Source organism: Vanellus vanellus, assembly GCF_965231255.1.
Source record: "Vanellus vanellus genome assembly, chromosome: 4".
Lineage (NCBI taxonomy): Eukaryota > Metazoa > Chordata > Aves > Charadriiformes > Charadriidae > Vanellus > Vanellus vanellus.
Genome location: NC_138909.1, coordinates 66,713,470 through 66,739,470, shown reverse-complemented (window position 1 = coordinate 66,739,470; position 26,001 = coordinate 66,713,470). Strand labels below are relative to the sequence as shown.

Below are 26,001 nucleotides of genomic sequence, written 5' to 3'. Positions count from 1 at the left end.
CCTTCCCAGGATATCTGTCCCTGCTTCCACTGCCTTTGCATTTCCTTCTTGCCCTTTAGTTTTACCAGTAGGTCTTGAATCAGGCATGCAGGTGTCTTGCCTTCCTTTCCTGATTTCTTACACCTGGGGACTGAGAGCTATTGTGCTCTAAGGGAAGCATCCTGAAAGATCTGCCAGTTCTGTTCTGCTCCCTCATCCCTGAAGGCAGTTTCCCAGGGGGCCTTATTGACTAACTCCTTGAAGACCTGAAAGTTTGCTTTCCTGAAATTCAAGGTCCTGACTTTACTCTTCTCCTGGCCCATATCCCTCAGGACTGCAAACTCCACATGGTGCATGATCACTGCAGCCCAGGCTGCCTCCAATCTTGACATCACCAATTAGCTCACTTGCGTTGGTGACCATCAGGTCCAGTATCACCCCTCCTCTGGTCAGGCTGTTTATTGCCTGGCTTAAGAAGTTACCCTCAGTGCATTTTAGGAGGCTCCTGGATTGCCTACAGCTCGCCGTGCTACTTTTCCAGCAGGTGTCAGGGTGGTTGAAGTCACCTAGCAGGATGAGAGCTTGGGAGCGCAAGTCCTCCTGGAGCTGGAGTAAGAAAATTTCAGCCACTGAAAAACAAGGGAAATGAAAGCTTAACTAAACACCAATATCTGGGCAACTATCAAATATGGTGTTTATTAGTAGTGTTTTGATTGTTTTGCAATGGAATTGTAAATCAGAAGAAAATAACTACAGGAAGTTAGAGACAATTTCAATACCATGTATCAAAGAAGTATAATTGTTCTGGACTATGTCCAGACTTTGGCAGTAAAACTGAATTTAGATGTTTTGAGGTAATGATGTTACAATAAAGATTCAACGTGATATTTATAAAAGAGATGCTACCTAGTTATTTTTTGTTGGATTGTAAAATATGATGAAGCTATTTGATATCATGACTTTATAATGATATTTTACAGAAAAAACCAGTACATTTATTGTAAGTATTATGAGCTCATACAATTATAAATAAGCTGTCTTGCTGAAAAACCTCTGCTAATTTCTTCAAGAATAGAAACATTCCATGGTTAAAGGTGTGATACATCTGTCTTAGTTAATGAAAAATATAAATGTTTACACAGCATTTTTCTACTGTGCTGGTGATGTCTAATTCAAACATACTTTAATATTAATAGAAATTATAAATATTTCTTCTAATGCAAAGCCTTAGTTTCTAGATGAAATTTTCACTGTTTCCACTGATTCCAGTGAAATATTTAGGACTTGGATCTCACTACCCTCTTAAGTCATGCAAAGAATCCCAGCTTGATCAAAAAGTTTTGAGGTGAGTCTTCATTTACAGAAGCAGAGATATCCCACTCAGATATGAAGGTTTTTGACAACTCTGGTGCACACAGGTAGAATTTATCCTAATGAATTTGCTAAAAATAAACATTAAAACGCGAAATTTTTCTGGGTAAGGAAATCAACAGCAACAGAACAATGCAATATATTCAGCTAAAAATGAAAACTGTATATTCAAAAACTTTTTTCTCACTGTTTATGTTCTAATAAATTATTCTACCTGGACCTATGAAAATAATAAAAAAATATTTTTTTATAATTTGAATTTTATAATCAACATCTAGACTACTGTGTGGTGGACATTAAATGGCTACAGACAAATGGGTTCTTTCATGTGTGATCTTACCCCAAGTGCCTGTAAGCAACATAGTTGAAGCTTACAAATGTGTTTATGTTATGAATCGTATTCTGTCCATGAACCTACTTAGAATCCCTTTGTTATTACACTGACTATTTACGTAGTCCACTCATTATATTCAGCTCAGTGGTGGCCAAATTAGAACCTTGATGTTCTGTAGGCAAATAAGTGTGACACTTTTAAAGGGTATTCTTTCTCTGTAATCTAGTAATCTTTTCCTACGTGTATATTTTCACATAGGAATGTCATTATAAAATATTAATTGCAAGGAATTTTTCTTTGTTATTAATTCTTTCACTGGTCCTCCTTTTCCATGCAAACTGAATTTTTATCTGTGCAAAACCATTACTGAACACACTGAAAATGTATTTTTTTACTTTATATTTTGAAGTGTGAGCAGCAGTAGTGGTGGAGTGATGTCTGCTGCTGAATATAGTATCTGGAGTCTTGACTCCCACTGAACCACTTCCATGAATAAAAAACAGGTAGAGAGCAAGCCTCCTTCCTCCTTCTCCCAAGTACTTTGTAGTGTTTTCAATAGATAATCAATGCAGATGTCAAAGGTATATGAAAGGCCTTTAATTATCGTCTTTTTTCTCTCTCTCAAATTGCCAATGATTTCACAACTACTTTGGTTTATTTCCACTGAAGGTAACCTTTATCACTGTAACTTGTATCTGGTGAAGCAAGAAAACTCCAGGCATCCATTCATTTATTCTTCTAATTCAAGATTACTAAATTGACCTTTTGGTTTCATTAGAAATGGACTCTTAAAATAAGCTTTAGAATAAAATTCTAATCATTGAATATCAATTGTTTCTAGATTAGGAATGAATGTATTTAGACCACCAGGGAAATTGATCCTATACATCTAATACAAACCAGTAACATTTTTACATTTATCTTGTTTAAAGTAGATGAGGATTTGACTAAACAGGTTGCTTTTATTACTGTATCTCTAGAATTGCTAATTATGTATTATATAGATGTGGTGTTTGTTCCAATATATTCTTCATTGTGATTATTCCCTACAGGCACCTAAACAAAGACATCTTCATCATTCTTATTTCTTTCTCACCTCATACAGCTTATTTCATTCATTTCTTTTTCACTTCTCCCACAAAATGCTTTGATCAGCTGAATGATAAGCGAGTTCATGAATGTCAGTCTCTTAGGAAAAAAGACAGTGCTTTCTAAAGTATTTGTATCATGTTAATAGTTTTAGGACTCAGTAAATAATTTAGGCTTTAGGATTTTTTGGCTACATCAAGAGATGATGACAGATCAATAAGAAATATGCACCTGAAGAAATTCTTCAAGGCTATTCTATTATGAAAGAAATTTTCCTTCTAGAGAGCTTTCAATTCAGTCTAGCTCCCTTATTACAACCCAAATCAAAATGGATAAAACAATGGGTGTGGAATTGGAGCACGTATAGCAACTATAATTCAGACATTGATGAGGATCTTTAAGCATCATGATATTACCAAAACTATAACAATAATTATATCCTTTGAGAATATTACTGATTGCAAGTGAATGCAGTATGTTCCAATTCAGCTCCTTTAATTTGAGACTTCAATACTTAAAAATATCTTTTAGGAACTATTGGGCTGGAGAAACTCAGTAGAAGGATATTGGGAGGAAAAACCCCATGCATGGAGACATGCTGGGTGATGACTGGCTGGAAAGCAACTTTGCTCAGACGGACCTGTGGGTCCTTGTGGACACCAAGTTGAAAATGATCCAGCAATGTGTCCTCGTGGCAAAGGTGGCCAACAGCTTCCCAGGCTAGATTAGGAGTCAGCCAACAGGTAGAGGTGGGTGATCCTTCCCCTCTACTCAGGACTAGTAAGGCCACACCTGGAGTGCTGTGTCCAGTTCTGGGCTCCCCAGAACAAGAGAGACATGGACATAATGGAGAGAGTCCAGCACAGGACCACTAAGATTTGGAAGGGCCTGCAGCATCTCTCATGTGAGGAAAGTCTGAGAGAGCTGGGACTGTTTAGCCTAGAGAAGAGAAGGCTGAGGGGGATCTTATCAAAGTGTACAAATACCTGATGGGAGGGAGCAAAGAAAATGGAGTCAGACCCTCCTCAATGGTATTCAGTGGCAGGTCAAGTCACAAACCAAAGCACAGTAAATTCCCCTTAAACATAAAAAATACCTTTTACACTTTATCACCCTTTATCAAGGGTGGTCAAACACTGGCACAGGTTTCCCTGTGGAGTCTCCGTTTGTGGAGATATTAAAAACCCAACTGGACACAGCCTGTGCTAGCTGACCCCACTTTGAGCTGGGGGTTTGTGCTATAGTACAAATGATGTCCAGAGACCCCTTCCTACCTCAATTAGCAACAAAGATGGTGAGGGGTCTAGAGAACAAGTCTTATGAGGAGTGGCTGAGGGAACTGGGGTCTTGTAGTCTGGAGAAAAGGAGGCTGAGGGGAGACCTTAATGCTCTCTACAACTACCTGAAAGGAGGTGGTAGACAGGTGGGGGTAGATCTCTTCTCCCAAGTAACAAGGGATAGAACAGGAGGAAATGGCCGCAGATTACATTTCTTCACCAAGATGGTTGTCAAGCATTGGAACAGGCTGCCCAGGGAAGTGGTGGAGTCACCATCCGTGGAGGTATTTAAAAGATGGGCAGACGTGGTGCTTAGGGACATGGTTTAATGGTGGTTTTGGCAGTGTTTTGTTGATGGTTGGACTTGATGATCTTAAAGATCCCTTCCAACCTATACGATTCTATGATTCTATGATTTTAATTCTATGATCCAATAAAATGATCTAACATGTTCATAATTTTTTTTTTTTGATAGTTCCAAGTAATTTTGTACTAAATTGAATTTACCGAAAATTATTAAAAAAAAATAATTTTTATTCTCAATGTCTATGATACTCATTTGAAGTGATAAAGCTTTGGGGTGGAATTTTCAAGGATTTAAGGATATTTACTTCATAAAGTCTGTTAAACTTATGAAGTAAAAAAGCTTCTGTTAAGTATTCTTTCTTGGGAAAAAATCTCAGGATACAAAAATAATTTTAATAATTAATTATTATTTTAGCCAATAAAACATCTTGATGGCATGTTTTCTATAACTGATGCACCTTGAAATTGAGTAATCTTGGATCAAGCCTTTAAGTTTAATTTCCTGAACAGGCACTCCTCTTTTATTTTTTTCCTGTTCAACTTTGAACTTAAGGTAGGGCTCATATATCATCTTGGGAGTCCACAGGACAGCTCGGTAACTCAGTGAAATACCACTAACAACCCTTCTTCCTAGCTCTAAAATCTTTCTAATGTCATTGTTATATATACTTTCCTCCAACACCATTTCATCCATCAAAGTGAATACCAAAGAAAGCCTTATTTGGGGATTTTGGACCCACCTCCATAGAGGACATAAGAGGAAAGTTCCTATACACTGTATACGCATAGGAAGCTAACCTGATTCTCATACTGTCTCAGTAGCTGATCTGGGTAGTTCCTGTATCTATATAGTACAATATAGCCACTTTGCCGCCTGGTGCTTACTAACGGTGTACATCTTAAAGTGCAGATGAGATTCAAGAGGTGTATCCAAGTAAGCAAAGGATGCAAAAGCCTAGTATTTTCTGCTACTTGGAAAAACTGCAAACAAACATCCTTAACTATCTCCTCCAAATCATGAAAAGAAACTGTTCCACTGGGAATATATTCCTTGATATGCCACTTCCACAGTCTTGCAAAAATATCACTAAAAATCATACAAGGAGGGACTTTCAGAAACATATCCACCTAATTCATTGTCGTCAAATTTCTATTGCAAGTTCTTTTAAAAATTTTAATTTTTGATTACGCAGATTAAAAATCTGTTAAAACAAAGTTATTTTTTGGCTTTGGAGATTAGTTGTTTTCAGTACGTTTTTATTTATATTTCTTACTCACCAATCTAGCATACTTATGCAAATAAATCTGCTTCTTATTGCAACACTTGTATATATTAATTTCTCATTTACCTCAGGGTTCTTCACAGTGCTAATAAATATTACTTTATAATTTCCATGTTCAATAACACTGTCAATTGAGCTGTTAAGCTGCTTCATGCTTATCCTAGCAAAAGAAGTCAGTAAGCAGCTTTGAAACTTTTGGTAAAGCTGCAGGAAGATTTCTCGCCCAGCATTAGCCCCCTACCTCTTTCTATCCCCTGTTATTTTGTGTCATAATGCTTCATTACAGACTGATGTTTGCTTCTGTACAAGTCAGCAAAAAAGAAATTGCATAGCCCACACTGGCCTCTTTTCTTTACATTAACTCTGTCAGTTTTGATTTGTTCTTTTTCAGAATGTTTCAAGCATTCCCAGCTTGAGGGATTTTACCTTTACAGAAAAAAAAAAATTCTTTAATTTGGGGGGTGGAGGTATTAAATTTTTATTATTACTTCCACACAAGTGAAAAAACAGATTAATACTGCAATCTTGATCTTTATCAATAATGGTTTATACAAGATACTGTAAGATAGCATGTGCTGTGTTTGTAATAAAGGTTTTTCATGAGTCTATATTCAGCTTTTCTTATTATTGATTTAAGACCAGTGTTTCTCTGTTTGTTTTCAAATAAATATTAGAAAATACTTAGACAGAATGTTAGCAGACTGAAATATATTTAGTAAAAAACCCCCTGAGATACACAGTACACACATATGACATTTAATTTAGTCATATTAATAAATATGGCTGTGTATGAGGCTATTTTTTGGATTTGTGCTGAAAATAGTATTCATAACACAATGATGTTTTAGTTATTGTTGAACTTTGCTTACACACTGTTAAGGTATTTTCTGCTTCTCACACTGACCCACCAGTGAGTAGTCTGAACCTGCACAAGAAGTTGGGAGGGGACACAGCTGGGAATGTTGACCCTAACTGACCAAAGGTATGTCTCATACCATGTGACATCTTACTCAGCAATAAAAGCTGGGGGTAGAAGGAGAAAGGGGGTCACATTCAGAGTTGTACAATTATAGAATCATTTAAGTTGGAAAAAACCTTTAAGATCACCGAGTCCAGCCATTGACCTAACACTGCCAAGTCCACCACTAAACCATGTCCCTAAGCATGTTATGGCATTTGTCTTCCCCAGTAACTGCTACATGTGATAAAGCCCTGCTTTCCTGGACTTGGTTGAACACCTGTCTACCAATGGGAAGTATTTAATAAATTCCTTATTTTGCTTTGCTTACGCAGTGTTTGCTTTACCTATTAAACTGTCTATATCTCAACCCACAAATTTTCTCACTTTTACGCTTCCAACTTTCTCTCCCATTCTACTTAGGGGAAGTAAGCGAGCAGCTGTGTTGTGCTTGGCTGCCTACTGGGGTTAAACACAACCTCTGTTCACAATGGTGCCTAGGTATAAGTATCTAACTAGGTAAGGTAGGACTGGGGTAAGGTAGGACTGGCAGAGAAAATACTGGACCTTTTCTCTTTTTTTCTGGACAAAAAAGATCCTTCGTATTTTTTTTTTCCTTTGTGAGAATTTACTATTTTTTGCTCTGTGAGTGTGGAATAAAGAATGAATTTTTATTAAAATAACAAATTGGATAGATTATCTCAAGGCACATTTATAAAAAAGTTGAAGATTATCAAGTTACACCTTGCAATACAGCAATTTCAATAATTCTAACAAAAAGTAGGTTTGGAGCAAACTAATGGAGGGACCATTAGTGAGAATCAAAGGAAAGGCCTCTTACGGGAGAAGAACAGGGGAATAAATCCCCCTTACTGCTCTTGCTGAATCTACCATGATGGAACATAGTCATTAGTGTTGCAGTGAAGCTCAAAGTACCTCACAGACTGAAGCAGAGTTAGTTGGGCTTCTAATTGACACACAAGAAACATTTGACATTAATACTCCAGAAGAGCGAAAGCTTCCTAGAGACACTGAACTTCTAAAGACTAGCCAAACAAACCAACAAATTAATCGCATGGACCAACACATAGAGAAAATGATGATGTACCTAAGGGCAAAGACTGAGGACTGTGGAAAGGCACTAAAGATGGGTGCCCACTGCAGTCATTGGTCTTAGGTGTTTCATAACAGCTTGACAAAGTAAGATGACGGTAGAAACAGATGTCTTTTAAGTTTTGACAAAACTTGTAATGCTTTAGAGACATTGTCAATTGAGCACTCCCTAGAGGAACCATTTTCAATGACTTTAAATTTGCCAATCCCTAATTTATTTTTTTTTTTGTGGTACAGAGTCCATTTTTGATCTGACACATATAGATGGCTGTGAACTCTAACCAAAAAGAAAAAGACTTTTATGTTTTGTTTATTTACAATTTTGTCCTTTGCTTCTAATTGGATGGGTTACACTGTGTTTTTCTGAACAAAACATGAAGAATTTTCCTTCAGCATCAAGTGTCTACTTACAGAATTATATTAATTACATTAATACAAGAGATTTCTTTGAAGAGAAATATTCATATAAGTTCATAGATAGCTTACAGCTATTCAGATTGTGGAGGTATTTTCTTTTCCAGTTCACGCTATGCTTTTTTTCCTCTTAATAGGATCAAACAAGATCCTGTCTAGAATTCATATTTCAGCCAATGATATTCATAATTCATATTTCAGCTGGGTGATTCAGAAAACTTCTCTGTTTTCTTCACCATTAGAATCAAAGTTATCATCTTCTGGCAATGAGATCTGAACATAGTGCTTCAATACTCATCTTTTCATAATGAGCAAGGAGAGATATAAAAAGTGCCTGTTTCCTTTTTTGTGTCTCCACTACATGTCAATTCAATTTTGTCAAAATTATTTTCTCTTATGAAACATATTTGCAGTTAAACCTTCTCAATAGAGGCTTTCCCCCCAGCCCTTTTTTCCCTTCTTCTATGTATATTGACCATTGTCTCCTATTTCTTAGGGTTTTAAATTGTGTTTGTGATGTCATGATAAATTATTTAAGTAACAATGCAGCAAAGACGGATTGTGATTTCAAGGTGACACTCTTTCAAAGAGATATGAAAGATGGGGGTGAGGGGGGGAAATCCAACTTTGCTGAACTAACCAGACAGATCATTAGTAGTGCTTTGAAAGAGAGAATGAGTTTACAAAGACAAGTGTCCATCATCTCCTGTTCATTGCCACTTTCTTAGCTGTAAGTACTTTCAATGACTATTGCTCGAGTTGTATGTTAATGGTTGCTTTATAAACATGTATAAAGCTTCTTGTCACTAAAAGTGTACTACCTGAATGTAGCTCAATACACTTTCTCAAGTATTTATCCTTTCCCTATTGAAAATCGTCAAATATGCAGAGTATCTTTTCTATGCATTTTGGAGTTGCTAAATGATGAGAAACGTTTTGGTGAGAGAAGCATCTTCCAACAGCAGATAAAAGTTATAGAAGCACCTGATTAGATCTGTACACTGATTCTTTGATTTTGGTGCACCACAACAGTGTTTGAATAAGGTGTTCAATGAACTTGCTCAGCTGCATTTTACTCAGTATCTCCGCAATCCTGTCTTTTGCTATAGATAGAAACAGCAGCTCTATGACTGTGTAAAGCTTTTCAGTCTTGCAATTTGGTGGCTCACATCAAAAGATATTCAATCATTTTATTATTCACAGTGGCAGTCGAATGGCAAATTTTATTTCTTGATGTCAGTTCCCTCATTTCATGCTTGAAGTACTCTATACTTTTATCTTTAAAATGATGGTGCTATGCTTGGAGGAAACAACACAGGCTGAGTGGTTTCAAACTCACTAGTTAAGACTTTTGCTTATATATATATTTAAAACTGGTAGCTACTGCCTAATGCAGTACAAGGGAAGTCCACCTAGATCTAAATCAGGTATAAATGCCGTTACAAGGTTCACTTTTTGTTTCCAGCCAAATGGACAGGCTATATAGTCATTTTTTACTAACTGCTTGTGCTGAGCTCATTTTGAGACTCTGTCCGTTCATTCAAATGAACAATTTTGTCACATAATAAGTTTGAACTGAGACTTCATGTTTCCTGACTAAAGCCACTGACCCATGGGTGAATAGAGAGCAAACAAGATCCTCAGTAAGTAGGAAAGGGAGTAGCAAATGTAATTATAACAATGCTTTTCTTACCTTTGTAATGATTAACCTAGTAAGCAAGAATCAGTGCCGAAGGGATGCAATGAGTGGTGCTAAATTGCCAGGAAAAAGTGAAATTCATTAAAAACAAAAGATAGTCCTGTTGGATTTTACAGAAGTTAATCATTTTAACTATAGTGCTACACCATTGTGCATTCTGTAACTGCCAGTGCAGACGAGAGAGCCTGTGTCTGAAAATCAATGCCTACAACCCAGCACGGATACAGAATAGATACTGCTGTTACTTGCTTTTCTCCATCACCTTTTGGGGATTTGAAAGAAATAGTCCAAGGACCTTAGAAGTTTATAGATAATTTAAGATTTAAGACATTTTGCAATTTGAAAAATATATAACTAACTTTAACCCCCTTCAGCTTCTAAGACTGAAAAATTTTAATTGGATATTTAAAAGTAATGTGAATTGAAAGATGATCCAATGGAATTGAAATATTTTAGAAAAATATATGCCCAAGTGTTATACTAATTCTTTTGATATATGATAGAACAAAAAAAAAAAACCCCAGATTTTCCCCCGTTGCTGTAATACAAATGAAAAAATAATAATTTCTGTGTAAGCCCCGTCAAAATAGTTTTTCTTATCTTGCTGCTATAACAGTATAGTTGTCAAAAGAAATTACGTATCAAAGTCTTTCACTTCTCAGCATAGCTTTTGGTTTGTTTTTTTTTTTTTTCTTTTTGCTCTCTACACAAAAACTAAAATGGAATAACATACTTTAATGAACTCTATCTTAAATGACTGCCCTAGGCAAAATGCAATTTAAGTACAAAGAATAAAATGAAACCTTAATATGTGTCACTAATCAAGAATGTACAAATGAATCCTGATTTTTGACAAGAGCTGGTACAAACAGCCTGTTGCCTCAGGAAGATAGCACTATAACCTAAATTATTATAGATAATTCTAGTGTCATCAGCATGACTATTTTATACCATATGCATTTTCCTTCTGAACTCCAGAGGCTCAGTTCAGCAAAGGGTTATGCCGTCACATTTTCTCTGTTTTTTCCCCTCCAGAGTACTAGTGAAAAAAAGAAGTGGAAACATTACACTTCAGTATGCTTGCACACATGTTTATTATCACTTTCTCCCTCTTAATTAATTGCAGTTTCTCGTCTCTTCTTTTACACCAGAATATTTCAGTTTGGTGGAAGAAAACCCAGGGAAGGTAAAAAGAGAAAGCCCCTCACTCCTTTTAATGTAATGATAAAGATAAAAACAGACTAGCCTTGCTTTTGTAATACAGCATTACCAAATTACGCACTATGTGCATTGGTACTTAGCTACTGACCCAATTCCCCAGTATCCAGTGGGTCTTCATATCCAGACAGTTAGTGGTAAAACTATTTTTTTCTCCGTTTTTCTAAATATCTTGAGTTCCAAGAAGTTCTTACTCTTATGCAAAGCTGGGAATAAAACTGTATTAACATTCCATACTCTGTAGGTTATCACTGAAACATAGTAAAATTGTTTATTTTTTCCTCTTAGGATAACATACATTATGATTAATTTTTTATTAAAATGAATAATTCATCAGCTTTTTGTTAAATGACAGATAAATAAACCACTGATTTATATTCTTTTCTGCACTCTCTTACATTCCAAGCTCTTATGATTTGAAAGGTGTTTCAGTAGTATGAATACCATGTTACGTTATTTGCTTTTACAGAAGTAGTCTTACATAACTTATTTTTTATATGTCATAATTGATGTATTAGTGATTATACAAGAAATTCAAACAGTTTTTCCATGAAAGGAAGTATCCTGTTGCTCCAATGTCAGATAGTTATCTGCAAATGAGTTTAGTTGACTAATTTCATTTTACAGACAGAGTTACTGTTGGTCTTACAGAACCAAATGATGGCCCAATCTGTTTCTCTCTCTTTTGTTGTTAGAGTTGGGATGGAAGCAGATTTAGAGTTGGGATGTGCAGATTTTTTACTCCACTTATTCAGTTTGCTGCAAAGTATGAGTGACACAGCTGAAAAGCCTGAGAGACATACTTGCAGATTGACCCAAATCGTGCTGCAAAATGTTCCTTCCCAGCAAGAAAATTGCTAACGGAAGGGTTTATTTTTGTGAAGGTTTGAATCACAGACCATACATAGCAAGACTGCATCATCACTTATTCAGGGATCATGGCAAACTTACAGTTGAACTCAGGTTCAAAAAAGAACTTTAATTTTATGAGTTTTAATTCCTATTTTGTTGAATTATACATTATCATCTTAATTTTAGTGGGATTATTTACATTTTCATTCTATGGTTTCTATTTACCACCAATAGGAAAACAACAACAACAAAAATTTCCAAAAATAAAATCATATGAATTTTTTATGGATTTTCTTATACTTTTAACTATAGGTTCATATCCTTTTTAAGCAACAGTGTATGTGTTTACCTCTCACTCTGAGTAGCGTAAAAGTAATATCCTGGACTTTAAAGCAGAAAACTTGAACAGAATCCTTTGAGTTTTAAATGAAACAACAAGAATAAATGTAAAAAGCAAGTCTCAACCACATTAATGTCTCCTTTAGGTTAAAAAGATTCAGGATTTAATTACTCTCAAAGTCTGAGTACTACCGGGGTTTAGGTGCCTTAGCCTTATAAATTATAAAACGTAGCCTACGTATGGTTAAATCTCCAACCTGTCTTTTTCTGCCGTGCTTATACCCTACATATACTACACTTTTGTTTATTAAGTTGTTTTTTGTTTGTTTGTTTGTTTTTATCAAGTAAAAGAGAAATATCATTAAGTATAAAAAAGATTAATACTTACAGAATGTAGGGAAACTCGAACAATCATTATCCGTTAAACACAAAGAGGAAATAATGCCATGCTGCTCTCCACTTCAAACAATAGAAGCAGTGTCTTTATTCTGTGACAGGAGACCATTGAAAAAGTATCTGAATGACTGAATGCTCAGCAACATGAAATTTGTGAAACTTCACCTTTGCCAGTTATTTCAGTACCATTTGGTATATTTCCCATCTCAACATTACTCATTCACAAAATATAGTTTACTGAGGCTTGAATTATTTCTGCTAGTTAGTGGGTAATATTTAATCTGTGTTATTGATAAAAATACCTAAAGGCATTATAATGATGAAGAATGTAAATGTTGGTCTGATTCACGTAGTCAAATGCATAGCTTGTTATGATTTTTATGCTAAAACAACTTACCAGAAGAGAGGATACTAAGCAACTTCCAACACTACTTCAGTGAATATCTTCCTTAAAGTCTTATGGAAAATACAAGTGAAACATATTAAGCTATCAAGGAGATTATGTACGAAATATATCATTTATATGTCAAAACACAACAGGCTGAATGTCCTGAACAAAGATGAGAGACACTGTTTAACTGCTTACTTAATTTCAAATATCTATTTGAACATCTTCTTGGAACTAAATCTCTATCAAAATACTGTGTGCTTCCACATTCAATCATGGATACAGCTATGGATTATTTCATCGCCTTGAATTAGGATAGAGTTATATTTTGGGGTGACGTAATGATAATGACTCACTGCTTTAATTCTTTTTTTTTTTTCCCCCATGAGGTGTCATAGAATCACAGACTGGTTGCAGTAGGAAGGGAACTCTGGAGAGGTCCCATCTAGTTCAAATCCCACACTCAGAGTGTCAGCTAGGACAGGATGCTTAGGGTCAAGTCCAGTTGGGTTTTGAATATCTCCATAGATGGAGACTCCACATCCTCTCTGGGAAACCTGTGCCAGTGTTTGACTATACCTACAGTGAAAAAGTTCTTTTATGTTTTAGTGGATTTTTCTGTGTTTCAGTTTGTGCCCATTGCTTCTTGTCCTGCCACTGAACACCATTGAGAAGAGTCTGCCTCCATCTTCCTTACTCCCTCCCATTAGGGAGTCAATAGTTTGAAATACTCTCATGTTGCTTAGCAATGCAACACACATAATATAAAATGTATTAGAACCTTGAGGAAGCTATGTCTTTATTTTACTAATTTTTTATTCCTCCAGAAGTTAAATGCCTGTTCATAGAGAATATTATAACAACATTTTATGTATTTTTCTTCTTTTCACTTAATTTTCTTGGTGTTCTGTGTGGGTAGAATTGCTCTTGACATTTCTTATTGTTGTGAGGACTGCTGCACATTACTGGAGAGTATTAAAGATGTAACAATTAAGGATGCTCAATTACAACAGGCAATAGACTACTTGCCATTTTGGATTATGTGAAGGTGTGCTCGTATTTCAGTTACCAACTTTTACTTATTTTATATACATTCTAGACCTGGAAACATTTTTTAAGACATTCTCTTATTCATAATTCTGTAACTTACTAATAATTCTGTAGGAGCACTTACGTAGCTTAGCTGCTGGTAAATCAATGGATGCACTTATCTGACATAAATGACCGGGCCTAGTTATAATCACTTCTTGCAAAATTTGAACAAAATTTCTTAAATCCACTATCACTGGTATTAAAAGAGGAACAAACTTCACCATAAAGTTCAGATTGTTAATTTGTCCTAAAAAAGACTGCTACCTGTTTTCAATCTATGTAAACAACTCTATTTGATGTCAATGAAAGTTCTGCAGTTGGATAATACGCAAAAAGTGTTTGGAATCATAACTGGATGTCCTGGTTTGAGGTAAAACAAAACCAATTTTGTTCAGTAACTTTGCTTCTTAGCTGGACCTCTTCTAACTACTGAAATTAACTGCATATTGTGCAGACAGTGTTCACTCTCTCAGAGCGATAAGACCAATGTTTATAGCTGATGCCCAGGCGTGGGATGCAGAGAGGCTCCTGCTTACACTTATTGCTATAACCCCCGAGGCCAACCAACTTTGTTATTTGCCACGTTGGAGGGTCGGAACCAGAAAAGCATAGTGGGGTCCCACCTGAGGGGAGGAGCAGACAGGACAGGTGACCCAAAACTGACCAACAGGGTATTCCATCCCATCTGCCTCATGCTCAGTATAAAAGCTGAGGGATCAAAGGGTCAGTGCTCTTCCTTCAATGGCCGACATTTGAGGAGGACTCTGTTCGCTGCCTGTGATCCCGATCCTGAATCCACATCCAGAATCCAGTTCCCGTCCGTCACTGAGTCCAGCCTGGGACTGCCCCAGTGCCAGCCTTGTCATCTTGGGAGCTTGATACGGTTTTGTATACATTTTTCATTATTTCCTTTTATTTTATTATTAATATTTCATTAAAGTAGTTTAGTTCCTTCTAAACTCTTAAGTCTCTTTTTCCTCCTCTGCCTCTCTCTTTGTAGAGGGGTAGAGGGGAGCATCTGTCGGTCCCGTTTGGGATCCCCCAGGTCCCCAGTAGTGGATTTTGGCCTAAACCACGACACTGGAATATAAGCTAAATGAGCTGTCATTTTTGTTGAAAAGCATCAATAGACTTAAAACAAAATAGTGCAGAAGCCAGTGTCCCTGATATAGTATTTGTCTAAGATTTATCCAGACTATCCAGACATCTGAGCATAAGTTTTTGAATAGACTGGTTTAAAAATAGATCAAGACTAGAGGGAGATACCACAGGGCAGGATCAAAAAGCTTGGTGAGGGGGAAAAGATCACTGGATTTTGTGAAAAATGATTATGAAAAAGAAATAGAAGTGAGGCTAGAGAGGCCTGAGAAGGTACTGGATTCTTGTTCAAGAGCCCTGTCTCTGCAGAAAAGACTTTAAAGAGCTGAAATCTTAGCTAACATTAGCAAACAAAAGCCCAGCACCCAGGTTGTTTTTTTTTTTTTTCCTGGATTTGGTGTAAAAAAATGTTATTTGAAGACACTGATGGGTAGCATTTGAGAGCTAATCAGGGCTTTGTTTTTGAGAAACAAAGGAAATATTGTTAATCTCAAAGATTCAACTTTGCTAAAAAAGCATTATACACCTGGTAAAAGAATTTTGATATAATGGCATGGAAAACAGAGGAAGGAAGGACAGAAGGAAGGATATCCAGGAATAATTCTTTCTGTATGAGCACAGCAGACAGGAAGACGTTTTAGTATAGTCAGATATTTTAATCGAAGAGAAATTGCTACTATATTATATTAGCAAAACCAATACTGTTTTGTTACGTTTATAATCTTCATGATGCTCTCTAAATGGCTTATTGACACTACAAAATAATTCTCGCCTTGGATAAACACACGAAAGGTCACACATAATATGAACATCTTATGCTTAATTAAAATATCCAAAGCCCAAGAAAATTGTGTTGACACAGATCAAATACATCTTGTAACATATCAACAAGGTCTAGCAGTTAGTTTATTCTAAAAATATGTTTCTGCCAGTGCATCTAATGATCATTTCTCTCATCCTAGTTCACAGAGGAAAATAGTTTGAAAGTAAGAATGGACATTATTCTATTTCTACAAGTAATATTTCTCAATCAGCATTTTTGGTCAATAAGATCATTATGGAAAAATTATTGTCATATACTTAACTTTGAAACAGGAATATCTTTCAGGAATATCACAACAAATTATTATTCACAATGTGATCTGTTTAAAATACTTGCTTCCACACTTCAGCTTGATTGTTTTAAAGAAACATAAGGTAAAATGTTAGGAAAAAAAAAAAAACCAAACACAAAATGTGGTTCCATTTCTATGTAGAATATACCATTCTATGTAAATAATATATAGAAGACATTTCCTGAGATATATTCTGATAATGAATATACAAAATTCAACAAAGGTACATGTAAAGTGCCTTTATCTGGGATGGACTAAACCTTTGAAACAGTATGGGCCTGGAGACGAATAACTGGAAAGCAATGATGCGGAAAAAGGTCTGAAGATTGTTGTGAACATGTCGAATATGAATCGGCAGGATGTCCCTGCAGCCAATCACATAATGGCCTAGTTGATAAAAAGTGTATTCCTCTCTGTTCATCACTTGTGAAACTCTGTGCTGAGTGCTGTGTTGACTTTTGTCCTCACCAATACAGGAAAGACACTAACAAACCGGAGCAAGTTCAGTGGTGGACCACCGAGGTGGTCAGAGGACTGGACCACAGGACGAACAAACCTAGAAACAAGGCTTGGAATATGAGAAAATCTAGGTCAGAAGAAAAAAGATCTACTATGATAGTGGTCACACATGGGAACAGGTTTCCTGGAGTGGTTGTGAATCTCCACCCTGGGACATTTTCAGAACTTGACTGGACATTGCTTTGAGAGCCACGTGTTCCAACTGGATGTGCTTTGTGCTAGAGGTAAAACTAGGTAACTGCTGTCTTTCCTTTTAAACTACGTGATTCTATGATCTAATATGGTAGGAATTAAACCTGGAAGGTCAGATTTATCCCTGGTATCACTGCATTTAAAAAATCATTGAAATGAATTTGAAAAGAGGTATTTAGGTCCACTGCAAGCTTACACTAATTAAAAGTGCTAGCTAGATGCACACTCCAAATGTGCTCTACCAGGTAAGGCCTCCCTGTGGGGACTCTAACTTCTGCTGTAATATAGTTTATTGGTTCTGTTGCTTTCTTTAGAAGAGACACGAGGGAAACATTTCATATGTATAGCTTTTATTAGTTTGCCTCCCTTTAAAGAAACCCTGTAGAAACTGGAAGAGTTTAAAGATTAATTTGCACAATTTGGGGTAGGTGAAATGGATGAGAAAATCCTTATATTAAATGAACTAGTTTTCAGTATGCTGCAGGTAACTTCCAAAAAAAATTGCCCAGCAGAATGATGTTTTCTTAGACCTAAAAGGAATAACATTCAAAGTTTCTATTGACCTTGGGCATAGCAGAACTTAATCAGGAGTAAGATTTAAAATCCATTTTCCTTACTTCTTCATGCAATGATTAATGTAACTTTTTTTTTCCTATCTTTTTACAAAGACCTGCCTTGCTGCAGGTTAGATCTTGCAACAGCCCTATCAGAGGAGTGAAGAAATATTTTAAGTTCGGTCAGTGAGGTTATGCTGCGGACCAGTGCTCAGGTACAATGAGCTTGATTAAATAATTCGCACAAGCCCCTAAACTTTAGGTCTTGTTCTCGAGTAGCCAAAATGCATCTTACTCTAAGGCTTGTTCTTGGGCTTTCCTAGTTGCCATCAACCTGTATCCCCAACACTGGCACCTGTAATATTCCACAGAAAGTAATTTACATGGCAAAATAATGCATTTGTAATCTCCCTAGAATTATATAAAGAAAAAAAAAAAAGGGAATTTGCATAGAATTTCAGTTTGCCTCAACTATTCAAATCTACTTAGAAGTAAAAGACATTGTGGGTGATACTGGCTGGAAAGGCTTGAAGTTATTGCCTTAAACCTACAAGGCTAGTGTCCCAAGTAGATAGACTCAATACACCGATTTATGTGAAAACCAATTAAAGGCTTCAAATTAGAAATAAGTTCAAGTTAGAATAAGGGCTTTTATTTTCCTTGAATATCAACCAGAGTAAAAATGAATGAGACACTTTGCAGGGGCACCCAGTATATATTTTTTTTTTCCTTCCTTTTGGAACTTAGACATTACTTTATACTACTGTAAGTGTTATGATTACTGCAATGGCTGAAAATAATTGAATTTCTTACATTTAAATATTATTTTCAGTCAATTGAATTTAAGCACGGAAGAGAAAGTACTCTGTCACTTTAGTTCAGGAAGATTGTAATTAATTATTTATTAGAATAATATAGATAAAAGATACAGTTCTGACAACATATTGTAAAAAGAGATTTTACTATAATATACCTAGTTTATCATTCCAAAAATAGTCTCACTGAATAAATAATGTCTCTGATAGAAGAACAGCTGAAAATACCACAATATATTTACTTAGGCTCCAGGTATGATTCTGGAAGTGAAAGAAGGATAGAGCAGATACATGCCAGAAAATACATGAGAAAAAAGGGATGAAGAATGGAAGGAACGTAGGACTACTACATAAAAATAGAAAAAGATAAAATGTCACTAGAATAATAGTTTACTAACTTAAAGTAATACCACATATTTTCATTTTGAAAAAGCTATTAAGAGATACCAGGAAAAAAATTTAAATACATTGTAACAGAATTCCAAATGAATAAAGACAGGAGGAAAAGAAAAAAGTTTTTCTCTTGCCATCTATGTGGGTCATTTCTTTATGGGAAGCAGACTCAGCTACTTCCCTCCATGAGTAAGCATAGGCATACAGAAACAGTTTTCTTGCATTTTCATAATATTTAAGGATATTCTGCTGATCTAAATTTTATTAAGTTATTAGTGGTTTACAATACCTCATATTTTCAGGTGTATTTATGGAAGTACTCTTAACTTGGAGACTTTATCCTAGATAAAGGTTAGCCAAAATCACCAATCACCTTCTGTACTCAATATGAAAAGGGTATAAGTCAGTGACAAATCTCAGTTTAAGACTCAGCACAGGAAACATTAATGTATTGTTTTAATTCTGGAGATTGCCACATCCAGTTCTAGATGTGTTAGCCACCACTAGGGGAACTGAAACTATTAACATATATTATATGTAACTTCTCTGAATATTAATTGGCAATAAATTAAGTTATGTTTCTCCAAGTCAAGACTGTTTTGCCCTCCACGGTAACTGGTAAGTGATCTCCCCATCTTTATCTCTATCCACAAGTTTTCTCATCCGTAGTCCTCTTACTCTCTCTCCTTTCCAGCTGAGGTGAGCAGAATGAGCAAGCCATGGGGTGAGTGCTTCACTGCCAGACAGGATCAACCCACCAAAGTTGCAAGTTCAGCTCCCTCCAAAGAGGTGATACCATGGAAATTTATGAAATCCACAATGTCATTAGTAAATAAAAAATGTTTACAGGAAAAGTAACTAAATAATGAGAAGTGGTAATCTGTAAATGCAGAAAAGCTAATCATAGCTACTCCAGCAGCTGTTCACCTGTGATTTCAATATTATGCGTCTACTAAGGTTTATCACAAACCATTGAAGGACAACAACTTAGGACTGTACTTATCCAACATGCTTCGCAAAAACAATTTAAAAAAAAAAATTTTTTTTTCATGGAGCTAATAGGTTTTTACTATGAAATAAAATAGTCAGTACTTAGGGCAGCATTTTTGAATTAATTTTGATGCCCAAGAACACAATGTAGCAATCTTTTTTTTTTTTCCTGTAAACTCACTGACTTCAATGAAATTACTCCTGGTTTACTGTCATGTGAAATTCAGACCCTTATTACATTTTTTTTAAAAAATTAATTTCCATCAGTAATATATTGAAGCGTATTTAGCACACTTAAGTAATTGATGTAAGTATAGTCACGTGCTTTGAAAATGACGGCATGTAGGCTTGGCTGAATATGAGCCGTCAGTGTGCCCAGGTGGCCAAGAAGACCGATAGCATCCTGGCTCGTATCAGGATTAGTGTGGCCAGCAGGACTAGGGAAGTGATTGTTCCCCTGTACTTAGCACTGGTGAGGCCTCACCTCGAGTACTATGATCAGTTTTGGGCCCCTCACTACAAGAAAGACATTGAGGTGTTGGAGCGTATCCAGAGAAACAAAGCTGGTGAAGGGTCTGGAGCACAAGTCTTATGAGGAGCGGCTGAGGGAACTGGGGTTGTTTAGCCTGGAGGAAAGGAGGCTGAGGGGAGACCTTATTGCTCTCTACAACTGCCTGAAAGGAGGTTGTAGCAAGGTGCATGTTGCTCTTTTCTCCAGAGTAACAGGTGATAGGTCAAGGGGAAATGGCCTCAAGTTGCACCAGGGGAGGTTTTGATCAGATATTAGGAAAAATTTCTTCACCCAAAGATTTATCAAGCTGTCCTGGTTTGAGGTAAAACAGGACAAATTCTGTTCGATAACTTTACTTTTTAGCTAGGCCTCTTCTAACTACTGAAATTAGCAGCATATTGTACAGAAACTCTTTGCTCTCCGAGTGATAAGACCTATGTTTATAGTTGATGCTGAGGCATGGTATGCAGAGAGGCTCTTGCTTATACTTATTGCTATAGCACTCAAGGCAGCTAACTCTGTTACTTGCCCCGTTGGAGGGTTCGAATTGATACATTTTTCTAGATGGTCAAAGAGTGAATTCATAGACATATTCCTTTATCAGGAAGCAAGTTGTTAAAACTAGACAGCATATTTGGGTATTAATATAGTGCATTCTTTGCAATATATTTATTGCAAAGAGAGATCCATCTTTTTCAATAAGCAATGCATCTGATCTCAGAGACAACATATATAGAACAGCGAATATGTCTATATCAAAAAAAGCGAAGCACCAGTTTCAATAAGCGACACTTCTAATTTGATAAGAAATTACTTTTGTTTGCTGGTTGATACACAGTATCTATCTCAATATGAACTCTTTCTTATTGGCACGTTTGAGCAGATAATGCATGTAGCATATGTTCTGATAGTCACACATGTGTCTCAATAAGAAATATAACTGATTCAAGAGGAAGACAACCTCATGTCATAGATAATTTATGAATGTCTTTCAAAAGTTGATATATCTATGACCTATATCAAATTTACCAAACATCGCACTTTTTCAATGTGAAAGAGTTTCTCAATCTCAGTAATTCATGTTTTATATTCCTGCTAGTATTCTAACATATCCATATCACTTGTATTTTTTCAAGTTAACAAAAAATGGATGTTATAAAAAATGAAACAACTCATTACATCTGCAACAAATTCAATCTCATCTCCATTTCCAAATCAACTGTGTGTTGCAGAGGTTTACAAAATCAAATTAGACAGATGACAAACTCAAAATAAACTTTATTCTAACCAAAATTATTTAGCAGAGAACCAACTAACAATGAGATTTATCAAAGTAATTCAACACTCCAATAATATTAGTAAACCACAGGTTCAGGATATATGAGGAATTAGTACTGCACAACTGACTCAAGAATTCTTAAGCTTTAGAAATCAGGATCCAAAATGTGTACAATCACTCACCTATAAGATGAGGGCTCTCAACCTGAAGGAGTTTCCTTTGGTGGCATCCTGACCCAAGGGGGGGGAGACTCACCGACTACAAACCTGCTGCTCCAAGGAGGACCAACTCAATTTGCCCTCCTGGGGGCTCCATTTATACCCTAGTCAAATCTGATCTGTGACCATATTCGGTCATGGTAGTTGCCATTGGCTGAGGGCCATAACTTCCTTATCCCTCGACCAAGGTGTATACATAACCACAGTCACCGAACCAACGTATATGTACATGATGGTCAGCACTCACCCAAGGGGGAGTTCATGACTATACCGTAAAGGAACAAAAAGTAAGGGCATGAAAAGTAAGGATAGGATGCAGCAGTCCTAAACCCCCGGTCTTTTATTAGAGCAGGTGCACTTGCCACACTGTGATACTCCAATCTCTCAATTAACATCACAGCATTGTACTACCTGAGTAAAAGCAGTATAAGTATTCTTTCAGCTTAAACATTTGAAGTTTCTACTTGATTTTTAAGGTAAAGTTTACATTAACAAATAATTTTGAGAAATAAGGAAAATAAAGGTATAACTTCTTAAAAGTATACATGCTCACATTAAATCTACCTAATCCAGCATACTTTTGTTCATGTTTTCAAAGCAGCCTTAGGCAGTTAAAAGTCTTTCTTCTACATTAAACTTGAACTTTCACGAGGTTATCATCTATTCGATAATTTTTTGAGTTTGCAAAATTCCAATTAATTAAGTTTGATCTTATTCCCACTGCTGTACATATCTACATACATGTCATTTCTCCTCTGTTTTCTGACATTTCCTGTATGTATCTCAGGAAAGCTTATTTGAGTTTGCGGTACTTAGAAACAGTAAATAAATCCTCATTTTTATTTCAGTTTTAACTGATGTATTTCAGCAAATTAAACAGTACTTTTTTGTAGAAAATTTAATTTTCTTTTTCTATGTGTAATAGTAATAGAAATACATTAGTAATTCTCTTAAATTGTGCTTCTGTAATATTCTAATTTTAATTTGAAATGAAATATGTAGAGTAACATTATGTAAAAGTGATAAACTTCCTACTGTAATTCAAGTAAGTATATGTGTTGTTTCCTATTCATATTATGAGGAATATTTTAACTATTGCAGATGAGATAAATATTGAAAAGTATGGTTTCATGTTTGTGTAAGAAATAGCTTGTTGTTTGTTTAATGAGCCCTGAAACAATTTGGCCGATTTAGTCAACAGGCCAACTCATTGATTGCATTACAGTCTGGAGGATTTCTAGTCATGTGGCATGGGAAAAAAACATGCAAAAAACTAGAAAAGATGTCATATTGTGTCAAATATGTTGTACTTCTTGCTGTTATTCTGCCTGTGATGGTGGCAGATGTTCTTTAGGAAGAACATGCAATCCTATCCATTAATTGAGGTCTGTTCCCCCCATTACCACTCTCTCCACTCCCTCCCCCAACAGCACACAACAGCTGAACTAAAGCAAATTATCTTCCTTATTTTCTTCTAGACCTTTTGTTTATAAATTTGACTAATCCCTTTTTCCACATGCAGATACTATCTGTTTCCACAGTCTCCTGCAGCAACAGATTCAAAAAATTTGCTAAATGCTACGTAAAAACGTGTTATCTTAACTGTTTTAAACTGATCTTGAACTGTTTTAATGACTGTCTCCTAGCTGCAGTATTGTGGGATTGTGTTCTAAACTCAGCTTGTCTATCACTGGTTTGATTCTGTTAACCTAAATCATATCCTCACCCTATCTTTCCCTTCGTTGCATTGAATAGTCACAAACCTATTAGTGTCTCCTTATAGAGCAGATACTGCATTCACTTTTTCAATTGCCTTTCTCTGGACAATCTTGGATTCTACTACTTCTTTCTTCAGATGCAGAGACCAGAACTTTTTATAGTAATTGAGGATGTGAGTATGCCAAGGCTTTCTACAGAAAAATGTGATTTTCCTTGTTCTCAATTCCCTTCCCAATGATGCTCAGTATTTTGCTGGCTTAGTTTGAGCTTTTTGGCTTTTGCCAGGTACAGAAGTAACATTTTTAGATACATGTCAGCAATGACACAAAGATTTATTTCCTGATCTATTCCCACCAATTCCCTGTTCGGCATCACACATATGTGGTTTCTATTATTTTTCCTGGATGTGTTAATTTGCATTTATTTACTTTGAAGCTTGCTTACCACTTGTTTGCCCACTGAATCAACACTATCAGGTCTTGTGAGAATTCCTGGTCAATGACATCATATTTGACCATCAAAATATCTTAGTTTCATCACAAACTTAGAAATTTCAGTGTACACTCCCTCCCCAGGTAATAAAAAATAAAATGTTCTCCAACCTCTGTAAAAACATGTTTGTCCACCCAGAAAGATACATATGTCTGGTTTAGCACCTTACAGAGTCAGGTAAAAGGTTACATTGCAATTTACAAGGGGGTCTCAGAGGAAAACAGATACTAGCCTGTTATCAAACTCTTTGGAAGACTAATGTTAAGTGAATTGTGATATTAACTGAAGAAACCCTATTCAAATTTTAAAATCCTTAAAAATCAGTTTCATTTTTTTCAAAACTGTAAGTAGAATAAATTGTGTTAAAAAAATCATACCTACTCTCGTTCAGGAGCAACACAACTTTAACTGTTTTGTGTCTGAACAATGTCTTAAAAGTGGTTCAGCAGATTACAGGAAATTTAAGATTAAACTTGTCGGAAATAATTTTTTCTTTTCTTTTTCTTTTTTTTTTTTTTTTTCTTTTCTGACTGCCACGAACTAGATAACTCAGAACAGGATGTGATCGCTACAATGTAACACAGCATACTGTGAGATTTTTGGCAGCCTGCAATGGACCTTTTAAAGATGAGGAGTACTTATTCATCAGAAACAAATCTGAAATTTAGGAGAGAGTAGTGTTTCTGTGTATACCCTCTAAAGCAGATTTCTTTTAAGCTTTTCAGATAGTTTATTATATACATATTACCTTGAGGAAAGACATGGATTGTTTCTATAAGCATACATTTTTTGTAGATATTGAATAATAATAAAAATATATGGCATGTAATACTGATACTTTATGGTTCATGAAAATTATTCATTTCAGTTATACTGGTATTTTTTCAAAGTCAAAATATAAAAGTATAGACAGTAAAACTTTAAACTCTTAAATATGATTTCAAAGACTACCAATAATTTCTGATTTACTACCATTTAAGAGGCTTGAGAGAATGCAGAGACCCATTATCGTTTTGAGTTGAAACCCAGCATTATCTTTCTAAAGAGAGATCAACACTTTCTACTATCATCTCCTTTGCATAAATGTACACAAACTGAAAAGAAGAGAAGATGGCAAATGGATCACTACTCAAGCAGGTGAGGTACACTGCCAGATTAAATCTCAGTTCAGAGCAAAGCTTTTTTAATAATTCATAGAACAGCTTTTATGATCCTGCATATTAGAACAATGGTATTAATCAGTCATTTTAAAATTTGTCTTGGAGAATATTAGCTAGGTATTTATAGGAATATTTCAACTCTAAAGTTAAAGAAGATGAACTCCAGCCCTTGGAGGGTGATTTTGACCTTGCTTACTGAAGTAATAGTTTTGCTCCCACTGAAGTTGAGTGCAATGAGAGGACGTTCTGGTTCTGAATTTAAATGACAAATAATTTCTGGTGACGTTTGAAAACATCCTCAGCATGTAGATTCAGTCTGTGCAAACACTGGGTTGTCAGAAATTGTCAGGGCACTATTCATAGCCTTACACTCAGAGTAAAAGGCAGACAGATTTTTACAGTCACAGTTTGCGTAGAACAGCCCCAATTTTAAGGAAAACTGAGCAGTCACAGAAGGGTACAAATACCATATGACCTGAAAGGAAGTCAAAGTTGGAAGCTCTTAAAGTAACACCTGAGCCTTCTTCCTCTTTTTATTTATTTTACTTGTTTCTCTTAGGAAGAAGAAATATCCAAATATCAAAAGAAACACTAAACTCACATGATATTCATTGTGGTGATTTGGCAGGCTGTTCCTTCCGAGTCTCTGTTCCAGATGCCTGAATGTTTTCCAAGTGAGAGGTCTGGTCACTGATTCTGTTCACAATGGGACCTTATTGTTCAACCAACCATTCCGGACTGGGTATCTGGATTACCTCTGCAATTTTGAGCAGTCTCAACAGGTTAAACAGATCTTGGAGTTTCCTTGAAGCATCTAAAGAAACAGTACACATGTGGG

The 26,001-nt window shown here is 35.8% G+C and overlaps 1 long non-coding RNA gene across 1 annotated transcript; it reads right to left on the bottom strand.

Moving 5' to 3' along the window:
* Positions 1–593: 593 nt before the first annotated feature.
* LOC309671435 lies at positions 594–25,799 on the bottom strand. Its single transcript, XR_014269135.1, has 3 exons — positions 25,765–25,799; positions 12,621–12,720; positions 594–608 (listed from the first exon to the last, which is right to left on the bottom strand). It is a non-coding gene; the product is annotated as an uncharacterized lncRNA (long non-coding RNA).
* Between the last annotated feature and the right edge of the window lie 202 nt (positions 25,800–26,001).